Raw genomic sequence first — 7,890 nt, 5'->3', positions numbered from 1 at the left:
AAGCAGGCTTCAAGCACTCCGCCAACTTCCAAAAATAGGTTTAATATCGTGGGTCCATATAGAACCCGTATCAGATATTAAGCTGATAAGAACAGATACTACACTTTGATCTTAGCCAAAAGGCCGAGAAGCGATGTCCTTCACTTCACTTCATTGTACTACTGCCTTGTGGGCGCCCTGCCGACATGGGTAACCTCAGCAACAGCGTGGGCAATATTATAAAATTCAGCCTGTGTACAGACTCAACGCTCCCTATCTCACGGATGAACTCGCAACGCCTCAGTCTTTCGCTGTTAACGAAACGCTGTCGCGTAGAAACGAGACCCGAGTGCAAGCTTGCTTGTAACGCGAAACCAACCAAGGCAACCTCGTAGAAAACGGAACAGGCGAGCGGAAAAAAACGCGCCAGGGGAATGCTTACTTCCGTCTGAATGCGACCGCTCAAGGTGACCTTCCTTGAGGGCTTCGTTTCAAGCCCGTGTGCAATTGTAATATACTACGCGCATTTCCTTCATTTCTTTTTATTTACCGCAAGGCCCACTGAAAATTTTGATACGGCACAGGCCGGGACGGATCGCAACGTGTCGAATCGACCGGTAGAATTAGGTAGCATGCCCCATGTACGAAGACGAGCAACATAGAAGTGAATGACAAAATAAATATAGAAAACGCTGCACACTCCTTCCCACCGGAAACATAGAGGGGAGAAAGATCGCCATCTGAAACACAGGCATTGTAAAAAAAAAAAAAAAAGTGCTACCTCATCATCTTTACCATTACCGTGTGTGTGTATGTATATATGCATGTGTGTGTGTGTGTGTGTGTGTGTGTGTTTGTGTATTTATATATATATATATATATATATACGCACACATGCTAGCATAGCTTAAACGCAGCTGGAAAGCTCAGCCTTGCACAAGAACCACCCCCTGTCGCAAACCCCTTTGAAACATTCAAATGGGAAACACGAGTACAGCGAGGTCGTTCGAACCTGGCGCCAAAACGCATTAGCGCCATCTGTGTACGGAACTAGGAAAACCTGCGGACTTTGCAATACAGAAAGAAAGGTAGATGGCGCGAGCTAACGCTCCATTGCATACTAAGAACGAGAGTTAGTGAATAATGGCAGAAACGTCTTGGGAAGAGAAAAAAAAAAAAAAAAAACGCGCAACAGTTGTTGGCTTGTGCAAGCACTCTATGTTACAGCGATTAAAGAGCATAGCATCTTCTACAACAGCAGCTACAAAAAGAAGAAGAACGTGAGAGAGGGAGAGACACAGGCGTGTTTCTTTGGAATGCAGAGCATGCAGCACATACTATAAAGTGCCAAAGAGACGGGGAAAGCAGATGGCGCGAAGGTGTATGTCCTCAAAGCTTGAAAGCAATTTCTAAATTACAACATGTACCGAAGTCCACCTACTCTCATCAGGTTGCTCCCGCCTCCAGTTGCGTTTAAAGTGAAATTACAGTCGCCTCAAAGGCAGACAGAGAGAGAGTGAAAATAGGTACACTTGCTTCGCGCAGCTGCAGCCGTTCAAATTTTACAGCAAGAGCACTCCCGAAAGCACAAAGTCCGCTGCCGCCTGGGCGCAATGCGCTCGCTTCAGTAAATTGCCGTGCTGGCCTCGGCAACCAAGAGGTGTAGTGCGGCAGACTGCTGCATTGTAGCACACCGGAAACCGTGCAGACGTAAGCGATCGCCTCGACATCGCTGCGAGCGCTCGAAGAGACAAAGTCCGAAACCACGTGTGCCGGGGCGGTGCGAGCGCGACGCCTTTGACGCAACTTTTGCGTACAAGCCGCCGCACCGCCACGACGGAATCGCTGGCATCCCGCACGCAGCTGCATTGTGTCACGCCGGCAATCGTTGAAACACCACGCAGTCGTCGGCGTCGGCCCCGACATGGTTGCGAGCGCTGGAAGAGACAAAGTCCGAAACCGCGTGTGCCGGGGCGGCGCGAGCGCGACGCCTTTGACGCAACTTTTGCGTACAAGCCGCCGCACGGCCACGACGGAGCCGGTGTCACCCTGCAGAGGGCTGCACTATAGCACGCCGGGAACCGGCAAAGAACCGCGCAGACGTCGTCGTTGGCCGCGGCGTTGCCGCGAGCACGCGAAGAGACAAAGTCCGAAACGACGTCAGCCGGGGCGTCGAGCACGCCGCCCGCACTGTTCGCACGCGTGCTCGGAAATGGCGAAGGGGCCGCGCTAGCGTGCCTTGAATCGGTGAGCGGCGGTACCGCGGCGATCGCCAGAGCTCGAATCCGCCCTGCAAAAGCCAAATATTGGCGCTCGGCTCGGCGCAGTACGCCGCCGCGTCGCACGAGTACGGCCCCATGGAGGTCTGGGCACTTATCGCTGCTACTGTAAGGGGCCGTACGGCCCCGGCCGACATTGTACCGTAGTGCGATTTTCGGCTTGCGCGTGCTCGTGGCGTAGTCCGCGCACCGTTCCGACGTCGACAATCGTGCCCACGACTACGCGAGCGCTGGAAGAGACAAAGTCCGAAACCGCGTGTGCCGGGGCGGCGCGAGCGCGACGCCTTTGACGCAACTTTTGCGTACAAGCCGCCGCACGGACACGACGGAATCGCTGGCATCCCGCACGCAGCTGCATTGTGTCACGCCGGCAATCGTTGAAACACCACGCAGTCGTCGGCGTCGGCCCCGACATGGTTGCGAGCGCTGGAAGAGACAAAGTCCGAAACCGCGTGTGCCGGGGCGGCGCGAGCGCGACGCCTTTGACGCAACTTTTGCGTACAAGCCGCCGCACGGCCACGACGGAGCCGGTGTCACCCTGCAGAGGGCTGCACTATAGCACGCCGGGAACCGGCAAAGAACCGCGCAGACGTCGTCGTTGGCCGCGGCGTTGCCGCGAGCACGCGAAGAGACAAAGTCCGAAACGACGTCAGCCGGGGCGTCGAGCACGCCGCCCGCACTGTTCGCACGCGTGCTCGGAAATGGCGAAGGGGCCGCGCTAGCGTGCCTTGAATCGGTGAGCGGCGGTACCCGCGGCGATCGCCAGAGCTCGAATCCGCCCTGCAAAAGCCAAATATTGGCGCTCGGCTCGGCGCAGTACGCGGCCGCGTCGCACGAGTACGGCCCCATGGAGGTCTGGGCACTTATCGCTGCTACTGTAAGGGGCCGTACGGCCCCGGCCGACATTGTACCGTAGTGCGATTTTCGGCTTGCGCGTGCTCGTGGCGTAGTCCGCGCACCGTTCCGACGTCGACAATCGTGCCCACGACTACGCGAGCGCTGGAAGAGACAAAGTCCGAAACCGCGTGTGCCGGGGCGGCGCGAGCGCGACGCCTTTGACGCAACTTTTGCGTACAAGCCGCCGCACGGCCACGACGGAGCCGGTGTCACCCTGCAGAGGGCTGCACTATAGCACGCCGGGAACCGGCAAAGAACCGCGCAGACGTCGTCGTTGGCCGCGGCGTTGCCGCGAGCACGCGAAGAGACAAAGTCCGAAACGACGTCAGCCGGGGCGTCGAGCACGCCGCCCGCACTGTTCGCACGCGTGCTCGGAAATGGCGAAGGGGCCGCGCTAGCGTGCCTTGAATCGGTGAGCGGCGGTACCGCGGCAATCGCCAGAGCTCGAATCCGCCCTGCAAAAGCCAAATATTGGCGCTCGGCTCGGCGCAGTACGCCGCCGCGTCGCACGAGTACGGCCCCATGGAGGTCTGGGCACTTATCGCTGCTACTGTAAGGGGCCGTAGGGCCCCGGCCGACATTGTACCGTAGTGCGATTTTCGTCTTGCGCGTGCTCGTGGCGGTGTCCGCGCACCGTTCCGAAGTCGACAATCGTGCCCACGACTACGCGAGCGCTGGAAGAGACAAAGTCCGAAACCGCGTGTGCCGGGGCGGCGCGAGCGCGACGCCTTTGACGCAACTTTTGCGTACAAGCCGCCGCACGGCCACGACGGAGCCGGTGTCACCCTGCAGAGGGCTGCACTATAGCACGCCGGGAACCGGCAAAGAACCGCGCAGACGTCGTCGTTGGCCGCGGCGTTGCCGCGAGCACGCGAAGAGACAAAGTCCGAAACGACGTCAGCCGGGGCGTCGAGCACGCCGCCCGCACTGTTCGCACTCGTGCTCGGAAATGGCGAAGGGGCCGTGCTAGCGTGCCTCGAATCGATCGGCCGGGGGCCCCGTAGGGCGACAGAAAGGCAATTGTGCAGGAAACCGTACTGGCCATTAGCGAGAAATTGCCGTTCGCGCATTCGGTAGACGCGCTGCGCTTTCACGACTTCGGCATTGTGCTGCCGACGTAAGCTTTCAATCTTGCTCGCGGCGTTACGAGGCGGCACGATTTTCGCCAAACGCTCGTCGAAAGTGGCACGAGTACGGCCCCATGGAGGTCTGGGTACTTATCGCTGCTATTATATGGGGGTCCCAGAGAGCAGTCGCCCCCAAAGCGACCTGGGTGTTTGATATGCGGCGGGCTTCGTGCCCGTCAAGCGTGTCCCCGGTATCGCTCCCGTGGATCCCACAGCTGACGTCTGCAGCCTCATCCGCTTGATGCGTTAGGGGCTGGTTGTCGGACGACGCTTTTTCCACGATATCGAAGTGTGTTCCGCATCGTCCTCGGACGAATCAAATACGAAAGCGCCGAAGGCGCGGGCGTGACCCGTCGCCTAGCGGCTTTGCCGTCTCGGCTACGTTGCAAGTGTCGGTCGGTCCACCAGTGCTGCGGGCTCGAGAGAAACCGCAAGCCGCGATCGAGTCGACACAACCGGTCTATCGAGAATGTTGCGTGCTTCTTGCCGCGTGGCGATACCCGGCCCTGCGGGGAGGGCGCCGTAGCGAGCTCGAACGCCGTCGTCTCGGACTGTGCAAAGTGCTACCCTTTGCGAGAACGAAGCGTGTTGGGGCGCCTGAAGGTGGCCTCGGCATCGCAAAAACGGCGTCCGGCCTGCTTGAAAGGCTGGACGCGCAGTTGAACGATTACCTGGTTGATCCTGCCAGTAATCATATGCTTGTCTCAAAGATTAAGCCATGCATGTCTAAGTACATGCCGAAATAAGGCGAAACCGCGAATGGCTCATTAAATCAGTTATGGTTCCTTAGATCGTTTCTTCCTACTTGGATAACTGTGGCAATTCTAGAGCTAATACATGCAGTGAGCCTGAAGCCCTTTGGGCGACGGGTGCTTTTATTAGACCAAGATCGATCGGGTTTCGGCCCGTATTGTGTGGTGACTCTGGATAACTTTGTGCTGATCGCATGGCCACGAGCCGGCGACGTTTCTTTCAAGTGTCTGCCTTATCAACTTTCGATGGTAGGTTACTTGCTTACCATGGTTGTTACGGGTAACGGAGAATCAGGGTTCGATTCCGGAGAGGGAGCCTGAGAAACGGCTACCACATCCAAGGAAGGCAGCAGGCGCGCAAATTACCCACTCCCGGCACGGGGAGGTAGTGACGAAAAATAACAATACGGGACTCTTTTGAGGCCCCGTAATTGAAATGAGTACACTCTAAATCCTTTAACGAGGATCAATTGGAGGGCAAGTCTGGTGCCAGCAGCCGCGGTAATTCCAGCTCCAATAGCGTATACTAAAGCTGCTGCGGTTAAAAAGCTCGTAGTTGGATCTCAGTTCCAGACGAGTAGTGCATCTACCCGATGCGACGGCTCGGACTGAACATCATGCCGGTCCTTTCTTGGTGCACTTCATTGTGTGCCTCGAGAAGGCCGGTGCTTTTACTTTGAAAAAATTAGAGTGCTCAACGCAGGCGAGTCGCCTGAATAAACTTGCATGGAATAATAGAACAAGACCTCGTTTCTGTTCTGTTGGTTTTTGGAATACGAGGTAATGATTAAGAGGGACAGACGGGGGCATTCGTATTGCGGCGCTAGAGGTGAAATTCTTGGACCGTCGCAAGACGAACTACTGCGAAAGCATTTGCCAAGAATGTTTTCTTTGATCAAGAACGAAAGTCAGAGGTTCGAAGGCGATCAGATACCGCCCTAGTTCTGACCATAAACGATGCCAACCAGCGATCCGCCTGAGTTACTCAAATGACTCGGCGGGCAGCTTCCGGGAAACCAAAGTGTTTGGGTTCCGGGGGAAGTATGGTTGCAAAGCTGAAACTTAAAGGAATTGACGGAAGGGCACCACCAGGAGTGGAGCCTGCGGCTTAATTTGACTCAACACGGGAAAACTTACCCGGCCCGGACACTGGGAGGATTGACAGATTGAGAGCTCTTTCTTGATTCGGTGGATGGTGGTGCATGGCCGTTCTTAGTTGGTGGAGCGATTTGTCTGGTTAATTCCGATAACGAACGAGACTCTAGCCTATTAAATAGGTGCGGGGTTCCCAGCACCTTACAACCTTCTTAGAGGGACAAGCGGCTCCTAGCCGCACGAAACAGAGCAATAACAGGTCTGTGATGCCCTTAGATGTCCGGGGCCGCACGCGCGCTACACTGAAGGAAGCAGCGTGTCTTTATCCCTGTCTGAAAGGACTGGGTAACCCGTGGAACTTCTTTCGTGATTGGGATAGGGGCTTGCAATTGTTCCCCTTGAACGAGGAATTCCCAGTAAGCGCGAGTCATAAGCTCGCGTTGATTACGTCCCTGCCCTTTGTACACACCGCCCGTCGCTACTACCGATTGAATGATTTAGTGAGGTCTTCGGACCGATGTCCGGCGCGGCCTTTCGGTTGCGCCGGTCTGTTGGAAAGATGACCAAACTTGATCATTTAGAGGAAGTAAAAGTCGTAACAAGGTTTCCGTAGGTGAACCTGCGGAAGGATCATTACCGGATTGTGAAGGGTGGCGAGCGCCATTGTTTCTACCCCGTGTGGGTGAAGCAGCTCGCTGCGCCCGACGCTTTCCGCCGCTGGCCCCGCTTGGACGCGGGGACGGCTATACCCGAACATGCCGGGGACTGCCTGAATTTTGAGGGGCGCCCCGTGCCAAATTTGTTGCGCCCAGTGGACGCCGGCTGCAACCTTGGACGGTTGGCTTGGCCGCGCCCGCGGGTAGAAACGGCGTAACGCACACTGGGTGGGCTTTCTGTCCGCTTTGGCGCTCTTGCGCGGAATGGGAGTAAGACGACCCGACCTGCTGCTTTGCCCAGTACGAGGGGAACGGCGAAGCGTGCGGTCGGTCAAGGAACTGACGGTCGAGAGCTAATGCCGCTGCCGCTTAGTACACACACGGAACCGTGGTGCGAGCGCTCTCCCGTCCTCCGCGGCAAACGCTGCCGAGTCTGAAAAGGCTGGCGGCTGCCGGTCGCTTCCTGCGGCGAGTATGGAGTAACGACCCGACTTTGTTGCCACCCAAGTACTAAAGGAACGGTGTGGCGCTCGGTCGGTCATGGAACTGTCGGTATGAGGGTGCGGCTGCCAAGTACGGAAGGAACCGTGGCCTAAAGTGCTCTCCCGTCCTCCGCGGCAAATGCCACCGAGTCCGAAAGGGCCGGAGGCTGCCGGTCGGCTCCTGCTCGTGACGCGCGAGGTGTCGAGATCGCGGTTTAATGCGACGACGTCTGCAGGCTATTCGCCCGCCGCCGAGGGAAAGGCGGCGTTGCTGCGAAGTACCGAAGGAAACGCGGCTTTGCTACGTCGGAAGCGTTCTGCGGTTAGCGGACTTGTGCGCTTTGGGAAGGCGCCGCACGTCGAAAGAGGAAGTACGGACAGACGAGGGACTGTAGTCCCGGTTTCGAACGCACTTGCGGCCAGGCCCTTGCTGGCTTCGTCTTCCGCCTCAAGTAGACTTGTTGTGGCGCCGGCGCAGGGAGCCGTCCCTGGCACTGGCCGAGTGGTTTTGGAGAGCTGCGCGAGTACGCGCGCCGGGCTCTTGTCTTTCGTCTCAAGTAGGCTGTTGGATCAACAGCGGTTATGCTGCGGCGATCTGCCGATGCGAAAGTGTGTGTGTGTTT

General features: G+C 57.2%; 1 non-coding gene and 1 pseudogene across 1 annotated transcript; one reads left to right on the top strand and one right to left on the bottom strand.

The window, feature by feature from the left end:
* LOC140214867 (U2 spliceosomal RNA) lies at positions 1-135 on the bottom strand (annotated as a pseudogene; the record flags this gene model as incomplete).
* A 4,815-nt stretch (positions 136-4,950) lies between these two features.
* LOC140214862 (small subunit ribosomal RNA) lies at positions 4,951-6,765 on the top strand. The gene has a single exon (XR_011891791.1). It is a non-coding gene; the product is annotated as a small subunit ribosomal RNA (ribosomal RNA).
* Positions 6,766-7,890: the final 1,125 nt, after the last annotated feature.

The sequence above is a fragment of the Dermacentor andersoni genome, unplaced genomic scaffold (assembly GCF_023375885.2).
Source record: "Dermacentor andersoni unplaced genomic scaffold, qqDerAnde1_hic_scaffold ctg00000693.1, whole genome shotgun sequence".
In the NCBI taxonomy this organism is placed as follows: domain Eukaryota; kingdom Metazoa; phylum Arthropoda; class Arachnida; order Ixodida; family Ixodidae; genus Dermacentor; species Dermacentor andersoni.
Note: the sequence above shows the minus strand (reverse complement) of the source record. Positions and strands in the feature narration are given on the sequence as shown.